The sequence below is a fragment of the Mauremys reevesii genome, linkage group 1 (assembly GCF_016161935.1).
Source record: "Mauremys reevesii isolate NIE-2019 linkage group 1, ASM1616193v1, whole genome shotgun sequence".
NCBI lineage: Eukaryota > Metazoa > Chordata > Testudines > Geoemydidae > Mauremys > Mauremys reevesii.
The window spans coordinates 168,944,821-168,967,144 of NC_052623.1; the positions used below are offsets into that span (position 1 = coordinate 168,944,821).

The 22,324-nt window shown below is 43.9% G+C and overlaps 1 long non-coding RNA gene across 1 annotated transcript in view; it reads left to right on the forward strand.

Annotated features, from left to right (window-relative positions):
• The window catches only part of LOC120396083, a 31,323-nt gene extending 12,689 nt beyond the window's left edge, over positions 1–18,634 (forward strand). Inside the window, exon 3 of the long non-coding RNA XR_005592967.1 lies at positions 17,637–18,634. This is a non-coding gene — a long non-coding RNA (uncharacterized LOC120396083). The remainder of the gene's footprint in view (positions 1–17,636) is intronic.
• Positions 18,635–22,324: the final 3,690 nt, after the last annotated feature.

A 22,324-nucleotide genomic window follows, 5' to 3' on the forward strand; every position in this document is an offset into this window, starting at 1 on the left:
GGTTAGAGTAATCTGTCACCATGTAAGCAAAGCTGTGGGTAGTAATACTACAAAGTACCAGAACACTCACATTTGAGAGGCAGTGTGCTCAAGTGCCAGGGGCCTGTAAATGAGGCCAGTTCTTCCACAGACCTGCTATGTGATCTGTGCCTCTCTTTCCTTCCTGCTATCTACCTTGTCTGTTTAGTTTGTAAACTCTTTGAGGCAGGGACTATCTCCCACTTTGAGTTTGTACATTGCCTTGTACAGTGGGGGACCACTTCTAGTTGGGGCGGGAGTGATAGTACTGTAATATACATCATTATAATAATAATTGGTAAATAAATGTTTTCTGTAACCCAGTAATAATCATTTCTCCATATGAGGCATTCCCTAGTTCAAAAGTCAATTTGCCAACAGACGGTAATAGTTGTGTATATATAACACTCAGTTATAAACTGAAGTGCAGCATACCACATGATGGCGCTATTGTATGTTACATACTTAAATAATTTGGGCATAACTTCCATACACAGCAATGTCAGATGAAGCATCTTGTGGAGGAGACCTGTGCCTGGGGAAACATTCTGCTCAGGCAAACTCTCAAATCTATCTCATTTGTGTAGATAAATAAACCTACTCTTGGCATTTTTAGCCCACTCAGAGCAAGACCTGAAGATAATGACATCTTGTTTTCCGACTACATCTGAATGTTTTGGCTTGACAATTAGCATTTCAAAGGCCAAGGATATATAACAACCTAAGCAAAGCAAACAGTATCTTGAACTGAATATCAGGATTAATGGTGCAGCACTAAATTAACTGACATTTACCTACTTGAAAGTGTCCTCCTGACTAACGATGTACTAATAGATGAGGATGTGGAGTCAATATTATCCAAAAAGCTAGCTCTGCATTTGGTTGTCTGCATGATTGAGACAGGGCCGGGGGGAAATAGCATTTACACAAAGATCAAAATGAACAGACTGCTGTTTGGTGCAGAGACATAGCCATGGAATCAGTTTTACAACTGATTTAAGTTAAACTAGTGCAACCTCTTTGCAGAAAAGGCCTAAAATTATAGCTGAAAAGGATCACAGAAAAAAATGTTTTCCTGGATCTTTCAGTTTGTTTACTTTGTGCATTTGATAACACTTTGTGTATAGCTAGTTTCGCTGTCTGACCTGCAGTCAGTTTTCCCTGTAGTATGTGTGTGGGTGGGTCTTTCACAACTGGGAAGAGGAAAACATTTTAGAAAACAAGAAACTGTTTTTGTAAAACTCTACAAGTTGGCAGTGAGACTCACGGCAGGTGTTTATATCTGACACTGTTTTAAATTCATTTTAAAAAAAGGAAGTTTATGGTGTCCTTTTTGAAGGGGTAGAGCTTAAAAACCATATGTTTGCCTTCCATATTAGAAAGTACAGAAGGGGAAAATGTATCTGCTTTGTCTGCTCTGCAGCTCTGCTGCATGTCCGCTCAGAGACAGCATTGAGGAGATAGGAGATAGGGCCTTCAAAACTCCCACTGATGCTGAGATCTGCATGAATAATGCATAGGAGACCCTCTGTCTCTATGCCAAACAGGGCCGGGTCCAGGCACCAGCTAAGGAAGCAGGTGCTTGGGGTGGCCAATACAAAGGGGCGGCACTCGGTCCGCTATTGGGGTGGCCCGTCCGGGTTTTCGGCGGGAATTCAATGGCGGGTCCTTCAGTCCATCTCTCCTCTTTGAGCTGCTGCCGAAGTGCCGCCGAAGAGGAAGAGAGGTAGTGAAGGACCTGCTGCTGAACTGCTGCCGAAGAATGGAGCGGCATAATTGAGCTGTTGCCAAAGTGCCGCTGATCGGCTTTTTTTTTTTTTTTTCCCGCTACTTGGGGTGGCAGAAAACCTGGAGCCAGCCCTGATGCCAAAATGCTCGGTTCCACTCTACCTCCAGACTTTTCCCTGTTCTTGAGCATAGAAAATTTTCCAACCAGCAGATGTTGGATTCCTTCAGTCCTGCTTCCAACCTGGCAATGGAGGTTTAGTCACAGCTTGCATTGTTGCAGCTCTCATTTTGGAGAGCTGATAGATTTTTCAGGATAAAAGAGAAAATCATTATTGATATAGGGATAGTTCTAGGCCCATCAGCTTTGACAACATCCCTTAAGTCATTGCTTCCCAAACTTTAGAAAACTTAGCTCCCCTTCATGAAAATAAAACCAGTCAGAGCCCATTACCTAGGAACTTGCTAATGCATGTCTTCATAATATGATCATTCCTCTCCTTTCATCCATGCTTTGAGCAGTGAATATTTAAAGAGTTATCATTGGCATTTGAGCTAGTACCTATTAAAACGAATAAGCAGTTCAGAGCTATTGTTTCAGGCTCTCTGCTAACTCAGGCAGACACTTCCTAATTGGTTACACTCAAGGCACATTTTATGTTTTGTTGGCAGTCATAACAGCTAGAGATTTACTCTCCCCCTGGAAAGCACTGCCTTAAAGTAAAGTTAAGGGTCTGTTTTAAACCCACACAAGTGGGGAAATTGAAACGTTGTCCTTACTTCACGACAAGAATGCAGTAAGTTGTAACAGATGCCTGGTATATCGGAGTGAAAATGCTGTATGTGCTGTAACACAGGCACAATGGAGACAGAATTCTAGATACAACCGAAGTGTGGGATTAAAGTCAGACCTTCAGAGTGACTTCTAGTGCAGGTTTCTACATGGTTATGCCCTTTATTTTATTAACAAAAGTTAAGTCAGAGGAAACATTCACCTGAAATCCATATGACTGTGTGGATCATTCTAGACTGTATTGACTCTATTAGGTCCAGCACCAGTCTTAGGATATGTCTATATTGCAATTAGACATCCATGGCTGGACCATGCCAGCTAACTTGGGCTCATGGGGCTTGGACTAAGCAGCTGTTTAATTGTGTGTAAACTTTTGGGCTCAGGCTGCAGTCTGAGTCCTGGAACCCTCCCCCCTCGCAGGGTCCTAGAGCACCGGGTCCAGCCCAAGCCCAAATGTCTACATTGCAATTAAACAGCCCCTTAGCCTGAACCCTGCAAGCCCCAGAGAGCTGTCATGAGCAAGCTACGGGTTTTTAATTGCCGCATAGACATACCCTTAGAGTTTCTGGTTTGCCAGGGCGAACAGATCAGAATGCTCTATATGAAGCCAGAGTGAGAGTTTTTAGCAGAGATCTTCACTAAGAAAATGTAAGCTTCAGGCTCTAATTTCAAAGAAAAGATAAGAATAGAAGCACATCATCTTCACGATACTTTGCTAGGTGGGATTAGTAAAATTAGCAGCCGTTGTCCATTTATATGAGGCTGTTCGATGCATGTTTAGGTCTCAGTATAGTGTATCTATTTACACGGAGATGATTAGGAAAAGGACTGGTTGATGAATATCAAGTCCCTCCATTTACCTTTTTGTGTTATGTATTGCTCATAGGAACCCCATGGAACTATGACACCATATATTTCAAATCTGAAGGAAGGCTGTGTAAATGGTGCTTTCAGTTCACAGTTGTTCATACAAAATATGTTTTTGGTTTCATTCTGAAGGGTTCAAATCTCCAAACAAAACTAAGCCAAATAATTCCATTTTTGTCTGGCTTTGTGTGGAAAACATGTCCAGATATTGAATTTTGCCTGGTTTCCGACCGTTACAATAAATTACTCCTTCTTCATGTAAAATTTAGCTCAGGTTTGCCAGCAAACCTGAACAGTGAATCTGCACTGAGAAACTAGGCAAAACATTTTGCTACAAGTTTTCCATAGCCAGTCTGAAATCTGTCTGAGCTGATCTTGACACTAGCTGAGGAAAATTAATCAAATATACAACCATTCGAACCACACTCCAAGGAAACCTATCCAAAAACATAGGCCCACATTGTGGACCCACCTGTACAGCTGCATGCTGGGAAGAACTCAGGGGCTGCTGGTGAAAAGGGGGCAGAGAGTAGGCAAAGCCATTGCTCTCCACCCCTGCACATGGTAGCACCAAGAGCTGACCAGCCACAGGGAAGGCATATGCTGCATTTCCTGAATGAGTGTTGAGAATTGCTCCTTGGAGATCTGGAGGCACTGTGCTTCTCTGTGACAGAATGTCACCTGATGCTTTCCATGGGGTGGAACTAAATGCCACAATTGAGCCCAGAGGGCCTGATCTAAAGCTCATTGAAGTCAATGGATAGAAAAATTTTTAGCTTACAAGGAAAGGCTGTTGCTTTCTTTAATGATACTTACAGCTTTGTTTACAGCCCATTGCCATATTTCACTGGCCAAAGCCATTAGGTGGCATGATGGGCTTAGCAATGTTTACACCCTATGCCTTCCCCCCCCCCCCCCGCCTTATCCTTCTTCAATTGAAGTTAATGGCAGGAATGGGCCCAGAGATTCCTTCATTGGCACAGTACCACATACTGCTATTGGCGCCATTTGTAATGTAAAAGAGGCTCTTCAGGGCATGGATTGTGACTTCCTGTTTGTTTGCACAGCACCTGGCATGATGAGTGAGGCCTCTAACCACTATTGCAACATAATTGATAAATAATAAGTGTTTCAGAAAAGGGGAGTGAAGATGGGAATTCTAAATAGATGAGTGGTATCAGTGAGAAAACAAACCTGAACTGGAAAGATTAGCAAAGAGAACAGATAGGCTCTCAAGAGTGTGATGGTGGAGTGAGCAGTCAGGAGAATAAGGGGATTGGAGGTGTATTAACAATTACACATATTGGGCCAAATTCATCACTGACTTATTTGTAATTCAAGGGCAGAATTTAACCCATCATGTAACATTAAATTGAAAAACAATATTGTAGTAAACTCTTCATATATGCTGTTCACATTTGTCTGATATAAATTACAAATGTTGTGCTGTAGCAAGCATGTTGTAGCAAATTTCTTTTTTAAAATCATGGTTTCTGAAATAAAGTTACAAATTTGATGATTCAGACTTCATAGTGGAATTCTTAGATGCAGAAATCAAAAGGCAAATTGTTAAATTCAAGATAGTTCTGAATTTCCCAGAGAAAAAAAATACTCAAACTCAACTCTTAAATCCATGGACTAAGTTCTCCCCTTCCAGCTGAACTGTGGCTCTCCTCTGTGCAGTATGAATCTCTATTAATTCATTTGTATTCAGTGTGCTTGCACAACTCCCATTAGCAATACAGATCAAAATGGAGAACTTAGTACTACACCTGTCCCTGACTGACTAAGATATCACTGACCTTTCTCAGGTAACACTCCAATCAAGAACTATCTTACAAAAGAGTTTGCCTAAATAAGCATTGAAAGGTTAGACCCTTTATTTTTAAATCTTCTCCCTTGCATCCTAATACCTCTGCCATTTATTCCATGTTAATGCCCTGCCAGAGAATTTTTGCCTCTTGCTCTGTTGTCCCAGGATTTACGGGGATTCCTCTAAGTATGCATCCTTGTGACAGTGAGCTCTGCTTATATGTGTATGGTCCTTCAAACCCTTGCTACTAGTCCCATTGACAACTCTGGGTGATGAGCACTACGCTTTGATAACATATGTTTGCAGGTTTGGGTCCTATGTGGTCTGGATAACAATAACACTGACCATGTGACATAGGTCTGTACACCAGGTCAGGTGGAAACAGCTGTAGCAATAGCTCAGTGGCTTGAGCATTAGCATGCTAAACCCAGGGTTGTGAGTTCAATCCTTGAGGGGACCATTTAGGAAACTGGGGTAAAAATCTGTCTGGGGATTGGTCCTGCTTTGAGCAGGGAGTTGGACTAGATGACCTCCTAAGGTCCCTTCCAACCATGATATTCTGTGATTGGTTGACAGAGGCATTATGCTTGAGTACCTTAGGGGAAATTCCATTTGAAAATCTGCAGATTGTTCCAACCAGTTCCAGCTGGCCAAATAGGTTTTGGAAAGGAGCAACAGGTTTTGCATACTAGCGTTCCTGGAGCTACTGGCTTTCCACTTTAAACCAACCGAGCCTAGTCCAAGCCAGCAGAGAGCAGCAGAAGGATTCTGATGGAGCTTATGGAATTTCCACCCAGGTTGAGCACAGTGGCGCTAGAGAAGCACCCTTGGAAGCTGTGCCCTACCTGTACTAAAGCTTTCATTTGCACTCTCCTCAGAGCTGCTCTCCCAGCACTAGCAGATTGCATGGGGCAGGGAAGGATTCAGTGAGCCCTTTCTTGCCATCCTTCCAGGGCAGCTGCTCTGGGCAGTTTTAACTTGGTCCTAAATATTTAAAAATAAACTATTTGTGCACTGAGAGCAGGTCTGATGCACAACCTCTTCTTTGTTAACCTGCCGCAATAAATGTTCGGGGCTCCGTGTTTGCTTTCATATATTACAACCATAGTATGACACGTTTCTTGTGTGTGGGACACACTTTCAAGGTAAGTATAATGCTACCAATCAGAAGTATGGACAGAGCTAATAAAGACAGATACTTATCCTGCTGTGTTATTAATGAAATTGGTAGGCCTCGGCTGCTCTCCTGGTTGTCATAGAAACAGCCTGAGTTGTTGGCCTCTAGAAAACATAAAAGAACAGCAAGTGCAAGACCACACATTCCACCCTGCCTTGTAGATTAACCAGCCCGTCAAACAAGAGCAAAGCATCAGTAGGTAGATAAGGTCTATAAAGTGGACAGCCACACAGTAAAGAGCCTCACAAACTAAACCTAGAAAAGTAAGTACTTGTCTTTGTTTCGTCTTTTTTTAAAAACATGCACTGCTGTGATTAAAGGAGTGGCATTTAGTGTCTTCTGCTTTTTTGCAACAGGCAATTTCTCTTATAGCACAATTATTTCCCTGCCATTAACTCTCTTCAGACTGAAAGTTGGTATTTCAAATACGTGGTTTTGTTTTCACAGTGAATTGATAGCAAATGCCTTAAGACAGGAGGCTTGTCTTCTATGTGCATATACAGTTAACTGTACATTTTTGGCTCACTATAGATAGTAAAGTAAACAAATAATAAATCTATAAGTAACAATGCTAAGGAATGATTTTACTATGGAAATAGCTAACCCAATCTGGCAAACTCTTTCTTTACACAAGTAGTTCCATTAAAGTCAATATGATTAACTCAGTGTGAGTAATGCCAGAATAGAAGAGTAAGAATTGGGTCCACTATGTGTAATTTTCTATGACTAAAGCTGCCTTTTGAAAAGGAGTGAAAGAGGAGGATCAGGAAAGCAGCACTGATGAACTGTGTTTGTTCCTTGATTTAACTTGTAAATTCAGAATCATGCTAGTTATATATTACACAATAAATGAGAAAAGCATTCTGCTGCTATTTGGCTCTGAAATCCTAGTATCAGTGACAAAAATGTATAAATAGGAATGATAATGCAATAGTTGAAGACATGGTGTGAACTATATATAGTTCTCCTTTCTAACTTCACTGTCAACTTAATCAGTGGTCATTACTGTTTTTCATCTTCTTTTTCTTTCTTTCTTTTTCTTTTTTTAATATAGGCTTTGACCCAAAGAAAATAAAATAATAAAATACACTTTTTACACTTACTAAATCTCTTTGGTCAATAGAATCTCCATTATTTTTCCAGCCTTGGAAAATGTTTTCTGCTTAACTTAACCTCTGCCTAGGACATTTTAGAAAAGGCATAAAGAAATAAAAATTAACTGCATGCAAGCTTCTTGTCCTAGGACCTGATCCTGCATACACATATAAGTGGTGTGGTTGGGAGGAGGGGGGGGAATTGATGGAATTTTTTGTTGCTGTAATAAAATGACTGTGCTGTTTAAAAGCTAGAATTAGCCCAATAGGTTCTGTAGTCAATAGCTTCATAAAACCCAGTGAAAATGAAAGAAAATACCAATAGAAACTAGTCATTTTGATGTTTCAACTTTTAGGTGCCCAACCTGAGACACCTTAAAGGGCCTTGATATCAAAAAGTGCTGAAGCACGTACCCTCAGAACATCAACCCTCCCTTATTTTTTCCACCAACCATACTACCTACATCTGTAAAGTTACTCATGCACATTTATAATGTAAGATGTCTCATATTCAAGATGATATACAATGTCTTAGATTGGGCACCCAAAACTTGAAGTACCCAAAATCACTATCAGAGGGGTAGCCATGTTAGTCTGGATCTGTAAAAAGCAACAAAGAGTCCTGTGGCACTTTATAGACCAACAGATGTATTGGAGCATGAGCTTTCGTGTGTGAATACCCACTTCATCAGATGCATGTAATGGAAATACAAGGTTAGTTCAATCAGGGAGGATGAGGCCCTCTTCTAGCAGTTGAGGTGTGAACACCAAGGGAGGAGAAACTGCTTTGTAGCTGGTTAGCCATTCACAGTCTTTGTTTAATCCTGAGCTGATGGTGTCAAATTTGCAAATGAACTGAAGCTCAGCAGTTTCTCTTTGAAGTCTGGTCCTGAAGTTTTTGTGCTGTAGGATGGCTACCTTAAAATCTGCTATTGTGTGGTCAGAAAGGTTGAAGTGTTCTCCTACAGGTTTTTGTATATTGCAATTCCCAATATCTGACTTGTGTCCATTTATCCTTTTACAAAGGGACTGTCCAGTTTGGCCAATGTACATAGCAGAAGGGCATTGCTGGCATATGATGGCATATATAACATTGGTGGACATGCAGGTGAATGAACCGGTGATGATGTAGCTGATCTGGTTAGGTCCTGTGATGGTGTCGCTGGTGTAGATATGTGGACAGAGTTGGGATTGAGGTTTGTTGCATGGATTGGTTCCTGAGTTAGAGTTACTATGGTGCGGTGTGTGGTTGCTGGTGAGAATATGCTTAAGGTTGGCGGGTTGTCTGTGGGCGAGGACTGGCCTCCTTCCCAAGGTCTGTGAAAGCGAGGGATCATTGTCCAGGATGGGTTGCAGATGTGTTGGAGAGGTTTAAGCTGAGGACTGTAGGTGATGGCCAGTGGAGTTCTGTTGGTTTCTTTCTTGGGCTTGTCTTGCAGCAGGAGGCTTTTGGGTACACATCTGTCTCTGTTGATTTGTTTCCTTATTTCCTCGTGTGGGTATTGTAGTTTTGAGAATGCTTGGTGAAGATCTTGTAGGTGTTGCTCTCTGTCTGAGGGGTTGGAGCAAATGCGGTTGTACCTCAGTGCTTAGCTGTAGACAATAGATCGTGTGGTGTGTCCGGGATGGAAGCTGGAGGCATGAAGGTAGTCATCTGGGACCTCCCCAGATTGCCATGAGTTTGCAAAGATAATGGCCAATGGCTCTGCAATCACATCTGCCAACTCCTTTAGCACCCTCGGATGCAGCGCATCCGGCCCCATGGACTTGTGCTTGTCCAGCTTTTCTAAATAGTCCTGAATCACTTCTTTCTCCACAGAGGGCTGGTTACAATTATTCTTGTTCCCCTTGGGTCTGTTTTTTTATATTAATTTGCCTCACTTAATTTTAAACATCATAGCCCCAAGTCTCTGAAAATGTTTTCTTCCAACATCTACAAAAACATCTAGTGGGAGTGACAGGCTGCTATGATACCACATGCTTGACTAAACAAAACACTAACAGTGTCAGTGACTGAACCCGTGGCATTCACCAGCTTGCTATTTCAAAAGAATGCTAATTTGCATCCTTCACATGCCCAGGCCTGAACAAGAATACTCATTCTGTGGTATCTAAGGCCCCAATCCTGCAAACACTTAATCACACATACTTTTACTTGCTTGAATAGTCCTACTGGAGTCCATGGGGCTACTCACATGAGTAAAGTTATGCGTTTGCATGAGTGTTTGCAGGATCTGAGTATAAGGTTACAGTTTTACATAGTTTGTCTTCAAAAGAAAAATTATTCAACCTATGAACAAGTCTGTGTCCTTATATCCAGCAGCATTCCTGCTACAACTGTTTGGCTGCTCCGTTTAGAGATAGCAGCCTTAACTTCCCCAGTGCAAGATATTTTAAATATAATTTTCAGTTTAATAACAGGTCATATTGTGGTCTTAAACCTGCAGCCTCAAAGTCTTTAGAACGTCAGCTTTAACCATTTGGTTATGAACCAGAGGCTATTAGTGCTGGGGGGTTTCTATATTTATCTGCAGTCTAACTACATACATACATAAACAGACTAAACAAAAAACCTCTTAAGTCCTGTTCTGCCATCATCCTCCACAGTGAACCAACTACAGATTCCCTTACAGTAAACTGGACATTCTGGGCCAAACCCAGGACTTCTACTGCCTCCACAGCATGGATCCCACGATGGCTTCATGGTAAGGCCAGGTATCTCATCTGATATGAAGGCTTATAAAGGGCCTGACTCTCATTTACAGTAAGGCCCCTTTACACCATTATGCAATGTAAATATAATTTACACTTGTTCTGAGGTTTCCTTACACTGCCAGGTTGGATTTAGTGTTCTTATCATTAAGAACGTAATTTGTAATCCCATTGAATTCAGTGAAGTTACTCATGTCCTTAATGTTAAGCACATGAATAAGTCTTTGCAGGATGTCCTTGGAGATGTGGTTTTACAGAGTTAGAGGTTACGATTAAAGTTATGTCGAGGAAATTTGATAGGTTTTCATGTAAATATTAAGATAATCTTTATGCTGTGTATAGTGGGAAGAGGAGGGTGTCATTCTTGTTTCAAAGGCCAGAAAGATGCACATCAAAAACTTTGAGGTAGTTACAATTTGACATAAACACAACCATCTTAAGGAAATCCCAGGTGTTCTTTTAAATCACTTTTCTAGAGACAGTCAGTATTAAATATAAAAATAATAATATACAAAGATGAACACAAGTTTGGAGCTTTCTTTGCTCATTAAGGCTAACTAATTCAAGTGCTAAAAAAGTTTGCTTTTTCCCCTTTCTTCTGCTTCTGTCTTGCGATTTTTATGTGAGAAGGTTAGTAACTTCATAACTTTTCTTGTGAAGATATATTTAAATAATACAAAGCAGTGATCCTCAGCCTGTGCCTTTTGAGCCTTTTCAGAGTTCTAAATGGGGCTCTTCTGCTGTGCATGTGTCTGAAGGGTTCTCTGCATGCTCTGTCTGAACCCTGTCAGAAAGCATGGAGTTGTGATTAATAATTCTCCCTGTCTACCTCATGTGTGTGTATTGCTCTATCTGGCATAAAGCTGCTGTGGAATCAGACCCAATACCTGTGTGAGTGCAAAATCTTTAATGTGGGAGGGAGGGATAGTTATTTTGAAATAGCATGGCCCGATTTAAGCCAACAAAACCAAAGGAAAATTATGTAGTGATGGCGGCTAGTCCACCCTTACTGTCGTGCTTACCTACTTATTGCAGCACATGAATTGTGAAATACAGCACATAGTTCTGACATCCTGTAATACCTATGAATAAGAGGAGAGATGGTCAGTCTTCATAGAGTTCTAATTCTAAATGTTTTTGCTTTTGTCCAACACCCTTAACATTATTTTGATATAGGTCTAGGATTGGTTGGGATTTTTTTTGTTTTGTTTTGTGGGTTTTTTTTGTTTTTTGGTTTTTTTTTAATTCAATTTGTGTTCTTTAGCCAGGCTCACAAAACTCTATGGATTTAAGCTCCTCAGTGCTTGATACAGCACTTTCACATAGTCACATGTAAACACAAGCGATCAATGAAGATTTTTAATTAGTTTTTCTTCTGAATAGAGAATGAAAGAAAGCACCCTGTGAAGAAGTTAATTGTATAGTCGTGAGGCTTCCACTGAATGGGATTAGCTTCCCTGAGACAGCAGCATTCTTATACAACACCCACAGACTATTGCTTTTTTGGTTTCCCTAATATACAGCAGATCTGCAATTAACTGAAAAATTACTGGGCATGAACAAAGCAAATTCAAGCATTTAAAATAAGAAACAATAAATAAATAAAAATACCCCCACCCCCAAATTCCCTTTATTACCAGAAAGCTGGTAAGAAAAGAGAAAAAAAATCATCTGGCAAGGAAGCTTTTTGGACAGCGTGCTTTAAAATGCTGAAAAACTGGCACAATATTAAAAATGCTTGGTTGAAACAATCAAAGCTGAATCATTCTGATGGTCAGTTTATGACCAATGTGACTTTCAGCTAGCTTTTCTTTTCTTAAAAAAAAAAGCCAAATTTAGATAATTTTAAATTGTCTATTCAGGATCAAATCCTCTGCTAACATATGCATGCCGAACTCTCTTGAAGTCAGTGGCATTGTTCCTGCTTATGGCAGTGATTAATATGACCTGTTGGATTGTTTCCATCTGAAAGCAAAAATTCTGCAGCTGAGGGCACAGCTTCTTTGCTACCTTGTATAATTGAATGGCCACATCACTGGAGCAGGTACAGGGGTGAAAGGTGGTTAGGTTTCAAAACCATAAGTAACTTAAAGGACTTAGCGGTACGGCGGAGTGCTGAGTGGGCATGGCCTCAACCGGAAGAGGTGTGGCCTCAACAGGAAGGGGCGGGGCCTTTCAAGATTTAAAGGCCCTGGGGCTCCGGAGCGATTTAAAGGGCCAGAGGCTCCGGCCACTGTGGGGAGCTCTGGGCCCTTTAAAGCGCTGCCGGAGCTCGAGCGGTGCTTTAAAGGGCCCAGGGCGCCCCGCAGCAGCTGGAGCCCTGGACCCTTTAAATCACCACCAGAGAAGCCAGTCCAGTCCAGCTTACTTTCACCTCTGAGCAGGTAGCAGACTTGCTACCCCACTCCTATAAAGCTGGCACTCAAAGGATTGAGGAACTCTGGGGGAAAGTGCTGAGTTACATCTTTCCTCACGTTCTTGTGAGGAAAGAACAATACACTCCTTAGCAGTGAGTATGTATTGATTTGATCTGAATTGAAGTAACAGTGAGTCGTCAGCATCTGGGGCAAGACTCTTCAAACGAGAAACAAGTTAAATCCAACACAGTAACTGGTTCTCTATGTTTCTTACTTATCTTCTTTTATGCTCTGTCAGCAGGCATGTCTAGGCACAGGGAAAAAACTGGCCCAGAGACCCAATTCTGTGTTCTGAGTATACTTTTCACTATGCTCTATTATACATTGGTTTATAAAATCTGAAAGAGAATTGTATTTTTTTCTGTGTGATACTCAATACATCACAAGTTCTAGTAGCATTAGATATCCTTCAGCAGGATGGTTGACCATGATTCTGGTCTTAGACAGACAAACATACTCTGTTTCTTGTTCAGCTTTCTTATATCAGAAATGTAATTTGTTTATTCTCTCAAAATCTAGTTTTCAGTCTTCTTGGACTGAAAACTATTGGGTCACCTGCATACCATTCAGTAATCTAATTCCTGCACTGACCTTAATGATCACCTTGAAAGTTTCTGAATTTACAAACTTCTCTACTGGATCAGCTGCCTCTTGTGCTAGACATTTTTCAGTTTTAATGTATAATTGAAGGAAATTACACAAATGTAAATGTAAAGTTAGTCGGCCAAATATGTAACCTGCACTATTTGTCTTGTTTAATAGTTTGCAAAGTTCATTCATATGTACTAATTTTTTGAGGGGTAGGAGGTGGTTAGGTTTCAAAACCATACCCACAAGTCATTTCTTATTGGGGTGGCTCTAGATATTTCGCCGGCCCAAGAACGGCGGCATGCCGCGGGGGGCAGGGGGGCGCTCTGCCGGTCGCCGGTCCCGCGGCTCCGGTGGACCTCCCGCAGGCGTGCCTGCGGAGGGTCCGCTGATCCTGCGGCTCCACTGAAGCTGCGGGACCAGCGGACCCTCCGCAGGCACGCCTGCGGGAGGTCCACTGGAGCCCTGCCTACCACCCTCGCGGCGACCGGCAGAGCACCCCCCGTGGCATGCTGCCCCAAGCACGCGCTTGGCATGCTGGGACCTGGAGCCGCCCCTGTTTCTTATAACTTGCAACAGAATGGAGGCAAAAACATTAGGGAGGAAATGGATATTACTAACATCTCACAAGCAACAAATGAGAAACAATATAAAATATATTTTAAAATTACACCTCTAAATTTTGGTGAAGGAAACAGAAGAGGTAGTTGGTTTCTAAATACAAAAAATAACTTGTAAATAGAGTGCCCTGACGTCAGGCCTGCCCTCTTGTCGTCTATCTGTGTGCTGAATGATTGTATCATAATGTGCACACAAGAGGACAGAATGAAGTTTGCATGAGCTTTGCAACCTTAAAAACATATTTTAATGTTGTTTGTTATAACACCATTTCCTAGGTTTTGGGGAAGGGGAATTATGGAGGGGCGTGTGTGATTTTTTTGTTTAAGAAAAAGGAACAAACAGATTCTCCTGTGTGCACCTGTAACAGTCCCCCTGCCCCCTCAGGAGTCATCAGAAAGGTTGGATCCACAGACTTTCAACACTGTAGTACAGACTGCCACTACCTGAGCTACCCAGCTCCTGCCCCAAGGGTTGCTCTCAGCGGGAGAGACTGGCTATTGGTACCAAGGAGTGGCTGAGAGGAGCCCTGGCCCCATCTCTTTCTCTCTTTCCCCTCCACAACTAGATGTTGGGGAAGTTCCTACCCCATGTGGTGTCTTGGAGTGTGTGTATGCATGTGAATGGGCCACTGAGAGCATAGGCTGGGTTTGGAGATTAATGTGGGACGCTCAGCCTGGCTGTCTCTTCTCACTCTTGCTCCAGCAGCAGCATGAGCCTGGCCTCACAATGTTCAGTGATTTTGGCAGGCTGTCCAAATTTTCCTGAGGAACACAAGCGAGAGAATGGGAATGTGGTTTTTTAACATGTCATAGCTGAGCCAAATCATAACTGAATTTCATGGAGCCAAAAAAAAAGACATTCCCCCTGCCAAATATCAAAGGCCTTCTGCATACAATGGAGTTGTGAGAATTTATCAAAGAAAAGATCACAAGAATCTTTTATAATGGAAAATGTTATGCAACCTAAATGTAGGGCTTGCTACCAGATCCTCCAATAGAACTTTCACAGTGTTCTCTTAAGATACAAATATAAGGCAACACCAAGGAAATGAAATTTTAAAAATTACATTGTTGCAATATTATGGATGATATCTCATATACACAAAAGACGGATACATTTATGTTGTAGTTGTGCTGATCCTATGCTGGTGCAAATTAGCACAGCTCCATTGAACCTATACTGATTTTAGCTCAAGAACTGGCCCATAGTTCTCACAACAGCTGTAGCTCAGATACTTTGCATATCGTGGTCTAAATGTTCAAAATTGGCCTCTGCTTTGCACCCACAGTTTTTGATGTCAGTTGCTGTCATTTGGATATCTAAGTACATGACTGTACCTGGTGTTCCTTATGAAACTTTACAATCTCTGAAAACATCTGCTCAGTGTACAGTGGCAGTCAAAAAAGCTAACAATGTTAGGAACCATTAGGAAAGGGATAGCTAATAAGACAGAAAAATATCATAAAACCACTTTATAAATCCATACTATGTCCATGCCTTGAATACTGCATTCAGTTCTGGTCACTCCATCTCAAAAATATATATTAGAATTGGAAAAAGTACAGAGAAGGGCAACAAAAGTGATTAAGAATATGGAACAGCTTCCGTATGAGAGGAGATAAAAAAGACTGGGACTTTTCAGCTCGGAAAAGAGACAACTAAGAGGGGATATGATAGAGATGTATAAAATCGTGAATGGTGTGGAGAAAGTGAATAAAGAGTGTTATTTGCCTCTTCACTTAACAGAAGAACCAGGGCTCACCTAATGAAATCAATAGGCTGCAGGTTTAAAACAAATATAAGAAGTACTTTTTCACACAGTGCACAGTCAACCTGCACAGTGGCTGCAGAACTTTTGGATGTGCAAAGCTATCTTCCTGGAACTGTGTGTGAAGCTCGCACCAGCACTGCGGTGCAAGGACACCAAAATGAGAGCTGCCCCCTCAGTGAGAAGCATGTGGTGATTGCTGTGTGGAAGTTGGCAACTCCAGATTGCTACCAGTCAGTTGTGAATCAGTTTGCAGACAGGAAGTCCACCGTGGGAATTGCATTTATGCAAGTGTGCAGGGCCACTAATCGCATCCTGCTACAAAGGACTGTGACTCTTGAAAATGTTTGTGAAATAGTGGATGGCTTTGCGGCAATGGGATTCCCTAACTGTGGTGGGGCAACTGATGGCACGGATATCCCAATTTTGGCCCTGGACCATCTTGTGATGGAGTACATTGACAAAAAGGGGTACTTCTCTATGGTATTTCAGGTGCTTGTGGATCACCAGGGTTGTTTCACTGACATCAAGGCAGGGTGGTCAGGGAAGGTACATGATGCATGCCTGTACAGAAAGCTGCAAAAAGGGACTTTCTTTCCACCCCAGAAGATTCCACTGGGGGATGTTGAAATGCCCATAGTTAGCCTTGGAGACCCAGCCTTACACGGGATACTCCCGCTGCCCCCACTCCCCTGGTTCATGAAGCCTTACACAGGAAAGCTGGACAGTGGCAAGGAGCGCTTCAACAATAGGCTGAGCAGGTGCAGAATGACCGTTGAATGTGCATTTGGCATATTAAAAGGACGCTGGCACTGTCTTTATGGCAGGTTAAACCTAAATTAGGAAAATATTCCCATGGTCATAGCAACCTGCTGTGTGCTGCATAATATTTGTGAGGCTAAGGGTGAAAAGTGAGGTGGAGTGTGGAGGTGGATCGCCTGGCGGCTGATTTTGAGCAGCCTGATACAAGGGCTATTAGAGGGGCACAAGGGGGCACTATTTGAACCAGGGAGGCTTTGAGGCACCATTTTGACAATGAGCACCAGTAATGGGTCTTTCTATAAAGCATTCTGCCATGCTTTGTTAACTTGCCGCCTTGCATGATAATTTTGATGATTGCTTCCTGACCGTGATTTGCAGACTGTGAATGTGCCAATTGCCACTGTGTATTAATTCCTGCAGCAACCACCATGTGTAGGAAACACATAAAGATTGATTATCTTTCAGAGAGTATTTTTTATTAAGTATCAATAAACAACACACAGAAAACGCTTTCTGGAAAGGGACATAACATTGACAAGGGCACTTCCCTGGTGGAGGCTCTCATAGCTGCGTGTAACTACAGCTGTCATTTTGGAAGCTGTCCAAAGGGGCAGAGTGAATGGGGTACTGTGATGGGCCGGGAAGATGCAAGGAGTGTATGGGAGGAGTTTGGGGAGGACATGGCAAGCAGTTCTGTATGGGCTGCAGGGGAGGGGGGAGGCGAGCACACATGTGTTCTGCATGCAATGCTATTAGGGACTTGAGCATCTCTATTTGCTCCTCCATCACTTTTATCATCCACTCCTGGCCCACTACAATTTGCTCATGCCCCGCTTCCTCTCCTGACTAACTATTTTTAAATTTTCATTAATTGAATCTCTCATGCTTTGTGTTCTTGATCTGTGGCATGAGAAGATTGGAGCATCTCCCAAAACATGTCCTCCTTGCTCCTCCTCGGTCACTTCCTTATCTGGCGGAGGCGCTCTGCCGGTGTATAGGGGGTTCCCGTGAAGACCACACTTGCAGAAGCATAATAAACAATGAACAGAGGCATGATTCTTAGTGCACTCACAGCTTCAAATGATAATAGGAAAATACACCTCTTTCTCACTGTCCCTTGGAAGCACAACGCTCAGCAAACACCCTACACATGGTAAGTTCAGCTCAGGAGTGGGAGGGGGCATTCAAGATGGGGCAAAGGGTCTTGGTGGATTTTTAAGGGGATCGCTGCAAGCAAGTAGGGACAAAATTGTAAATTCTGCCACCATTTTCCACATGCAGGGGTCATTGAAGCTGATATCTCATTCCTGAGGGTAAGCAAGGATGCATCTCCTGCATGCGTGTGGCTTCAGACCCGGTCCTTATGCTGCTCGCCTGTGCGCTTCTTTGGTCCCTGCACAAATGATTGCCAGTTGGCACAGGAAAGTTTCCTACAATGGCAGAAGAAACAAAGCAGCTCTGCCAAGGAACCTCCGGAAGAGGATTGCCGAGTACCTCCAGGAAACTTTCCTAGAGATCTTTCTAGAGGATTCCCGTGAAATCTCAGTGTTCATTAACACACTGTTCTGCGGGGGTTTGTGACAGGGTGCTAAGCAGAAAGCTGCTTAGCCAAACCCCTGTCACTCCAGCTCCAATTAAGGGAGGTGAATTGGAGCTGAGTAGATCACCTGGCCCTGATTGGGGAAGCTGGAACAGCTGCTGCCTCATCAGGCTGCAGCTGGATAAAAGCCCCAGAGGAAGGAAGCCAGGGGAGGAGCTGGGAAAAGGAGAAGCTGCACTAATGGAGAAGTAGCTTGTCTCTTCTCTGGCTGGTAGACAAGTAGAAAGGGATTGTATGTATTGTGGTGAAAAGGTGGTGGGAACACTACTTGTAAAATAAAGCACCAGGTGAGCACTGCAACAAGGACTCGGAGTGACTTTCTCAGCCCAGCGGGGGCAGGAGGCAGGTGGGCCCAGCAGGGAACTTGCTACAGGACCCCACTGCATAGATGTGTAGCAGACGCAAACACTGCTAGTCTTGTCCATTTCTATCCCTTAACCCACTTCTAGCACATAAAAGAATAAAGGACAGCTCTGCCTCATGTAAGCAAGCAGTATCAACTCAAAACAAGCACTTACCAGAGCTTTCCTCTCCTGCATCATGCACGCCAAAGACAGAGTGCTGGGACTGGCTCCAACCTTCCAGGGTTGAGAATAGGTCCTGGCTCACCACAGCACAGGCCTGTTCCACCTCATCCTCAATTCCACTTTCCCGTCCACCACTTCACCCTCAGGGTTGAGTCCACAGATTGCTCTCTCCAGCCCCTGTGAAGTATCCACAGGACTCCTGGTGGAGGAGGTGGGGATGCCACAGAGGATAGTGTTCAGCTCCTTATAGAAGTGGAAGGTCTTCAGAACAGCACCAGAGCAGCAGTTTGACTCCCTTGTTTCTGGTACACCTGCCTCTGCTCCTTTATCTTCACACGGCACTTACGCGTCTCCCATTCATAGCCCTTATCCAACATGCTGTGAGGTATTGAAGTTCCTATGGCTGGGGTGGAGCTGGTACTGCACAGCCTCTTCTCCCCACAGCACCAGCAGATCCAACAATTCAGGTGTGCTCTAAGCAGGAGAGCGTTTGCTGCATGGAGCCACCATAGTCAGCTGGGAAGATGCGATGTGAGCTCTTCAGGCTGAGCAAACAGGAAGTGGAATTTCAAAAATTCCCAGTCCTATAAAGGGGAGAAGGGGCGGTGTGATGGCAGGGGTTCAGGGAGAAGGGGCAGCGTGAGGGTGGGACCTTGGGGGAGTGGGCGGTGCAAGGGCTAGGCCTCAGGGGGCAGTGTGGTGTGGGGGGATTGGGCCACAGATCAGGTGCCTCTGGCCCCCACACTTTTAAGATGCTTCCATCACGCCTGCTCTAAGGGGAAAGTGTCTAAGAGGTTTCAGGAGAGCTGTGGCACTTGTTCTGTGGTGTAGCTGGCCAGACTGAGGGATTCCAATGCCCAAGAAAGGATGTCAGGTATGAGGTCTGCACCCGGGAGTGCATCTGAGAGACCCAGAGCTTGGAACAGTGACCAGTCAATACCCAGACCCAGGGGCCTTAGAACCACATGTGATTCAGTGGTTAGATCCAATCACAACAGACTGAAGTTCAATCAGAGAGGGGGATTGGCTCAGGCTCTGACAGTCACTGAAAGAGAGGCAACAGAAAACAAACAACAATGGAAAAAAATAAGAAGAAATAGAAGAAGGAAAAATGCACAGAAAAGAAAAAAATAGACCAAAGACAGGGGAAAGAGAAAGGAAAAAGTGGGAAGAAATAAAACGAGGAATGGAAGTATTTTTCTGGGGCATGGTGCATAGGAACATGAAGGGTAGGAACAGGGAGTGTGCAAGGTACCAGTCTAATGCAAGGTGAAGGCTCCAATATCAAATGCTGATGCACCCCTATTGTTCAGTAAAACTGTCTAGCCAAGAATGAAGTAATACTGAAATGCTCCAGAATTTCATCTAATACCACTAGGCTAGGAAGTCATACAGAGTGGGATTCACAAAGTTATTTAGGTGCCTAACTCCCATGAAAGTTAGCACCTAAATACCTTTGTGAATCCCACTAGAATCCAAATTGTTGGGTATGTGGAAGGAATTTGGAGTTGCATATTTGGAAGGTAGGAAATGGCTGTTCAACATTCACAAAAACCAAAATCCTGCCTCCAGCACCTAATGCAAGTGATGTAGCTGGACCCCTCTCTCACTCTTTGTCAGTCTTGTCTATTTAGACTGTAAGCTTGTCTGGGGGAGGGACAGTTTCTTATTACGTGTTTGCACAGCCAGTTATCCAATAGAGCCCTCTGTTTGTTTGAGGGCCTCTGGACACTGTTATAATGCAGTTAAATAATAAGAATACATAAATAATGGTTGGGATAAGATATATGGCCTTTGGTCACTGAAAAGCAGGATAGCCTCACCCCAATCAGATATATGCAGATACTTTCATTAAATTCAATAGCTGCAGCATTAGGCCCAGACACTGTGAAAACCTTGCTACTGTGTATACCCGTGTTCTTCCAGTGCTGTGCACAGTGTTAATGCATACACTGTAAAATCAGAGTTAATGATATAACCTGTAAGCAGGCCTCTCCATACCCCCCACGCAAAGATTAGTTCAAGCAGGAATTCCTGTTAGGAATCATTTCTGTAAAGCCTGTAGGGCAGGAGCTCTATGCAGATGAACATGCCTAGTCCACACCCCACTCACTCTAGTTACAAAGTGCATGCAGAGCACTCTCTAGATAGGTTTGGAGAGAGGCAAAATAGGGGTGAACAACTTCTACATCCCCATCCCACTGTTGACCATAGACTTTCTTTCAGGAGTCCATGGGCAGAGCCTGCCAGAATGTGATCCCAAGGATCTAGCAGCAGGCTGTAGCAATAATGCATAGATCTGCCTCTAGACAGGGCCCTACAAATAGAGAATTACCTGTGCCCAGAAGAAAACAGCTGAATTTTTTAGGAATTTATACTTCATAATGTATGGGGGAGGGTTAAAGTATTACTCTTGAAATAAGTATACAGGTTGACATAGGTGTCATTTGCAGGGTCTCCATATCCTCTCCCCACATTTGAGTTTGGCATCTCAGAGCAAATTTTAAATAAGCAAACTTTCTTTTTCCTGCCGCATGCCAGACTGTGGCACTACTAATTTCCCCAGAGCTCCTGAACCTCTTGGTTTCCATCTGATGGTTCCTTTTCACTCACTGGAAGGTGAAAGTTGTTTAAATTACAGCTTGATGTCTTCTGTGCAGTGATGGGCTACCTGCAGCCTGTGGGCTGCACACAGCCCATCAGGGTAATCCGCTGAATGGCCGCCAGACAGTTTGTTTACATTTGCATGGCTGCCCACAGCTCCCAGTGGCCGCAGTTCACCATTCCTGGCCAATGAGAGCTGCAGGAAGTGGCGGTCAGCACATCCCTGAGGCCCATGCTGCTTCCCGCAACTCCAATTGGCTGGGAATGGCAAACCGCAGCCACTGGGAACTGCAGGTGGCCATGCAAATGTAAACAAACCGTCTGGCGGCTTGCCAGCGGATTACCCTGATGGGCCGCAGGTTGCCCACCACTGCTTCCCCAATGAGTGCTGGCTGGGCGGGCATCAGGGGGCGGGGGGCGCGCCGCAGTCGCCGCCTGGCAGTGCGCGCGCGCGGCGGGGCCGCGGAGGTCCCACGGGAGGACGGACTGCGGAGGAGCGGGCGCCGGGCGGCGCGCGCCTCCGCCCCGCCGGGCTGACCTCGCGGCACGGCGCAGCTCGCTCGAGAGGAGCCGGCGGAACCGTCGCCCCGCCGCGGGGGGGGGCCGGGCCCCAGCGGGACCAGGACCCTCTTCTGCAGTCCGCCCCGCGGGAGGGTCCGCGCCGCGGCGGCGGCGCCCGCGCGATGATGACTTGGGGCGGCCAAAACTGTAGAGCCGCCCCTGACTGCTTCTGTGGTTTATCGGTTCTGTGACTGGTAAGCATGCAGATAGCTGTAAGTAAATGGGCTCCAGAGCTCTGGAGAACAGTAAGGGCAATCCAACTAGTCACAGGAAACTGGGAGAGGGAAGTGATTTTATTTTGTAGGGATGGTGGATTCTATTGCTGGATAGGATGGTTGGATGAATGCTAAAAGGAAAGGGGTAATAATATCATGGAAGAGCAGTGATAAGAAGAGCACTTCCTGATGGTGGAGCCTAATTATTATTTCAGGCCTTGGCTCATTTCAGAAACTTGTAAACTTGATTAATTTTCCATCGCAATGGTAGTTCTGAGTGGCATAACTCAGAAGCTGTTTATAGCTGTCTTCTGTTCCTCTCCTTTTGTCTGCCCACTGAATTTATTTCCACAAGGAACCATTTAAAAAAAGATTCCATGGGGAAGGATGGGAGAAAGCAGACCTCAGTCTATATTATTTATACATTTTGGGGTGGAGCTGGCAATAGCCTAACTTGTAACT